Source organism: Pholcus phalangioides, unplaced genomic scaffold (assembly GCF_987345545.1).
Source record: "Pholcus phalangioides strain wild (caught in Gottingen) unplaced genomic scaffold, Ppha-v1.0 ptg000005l_1, whole genome shotgun sequence".
In the NCBI taxonomy this organism is placed as follows: Eukaryota; Metazoa; Arthropoda; class Arachnida; order Araneae; family Pholcidae; genus Pholcus; species Pholcus phalangioides.
Window position 1 is genome coordinate 2,737,611 of NW_028301598.1, and position 201 is coordinate 2,737,811.

Consider the following 201-nt stretch of genomic DNA (forward strand, 5'->3'; position numbering starts at 1 on the left):
AAAAAAAAAAGGTGATACGATTTCTCTTTTATTTTGTCATGACTCATGACAGATCGCGCGGGGCCGTCAGGCTCACTGTTCCACAACCCCTACGCAGCTTCCTGAAGCGTCACAATGTCCGACATTTAGTATCAGATTTTGAGAACAAGTGAACCTAAACTTGATTACACCAGCATTCAAGAATGGACCTCATTTCTCACT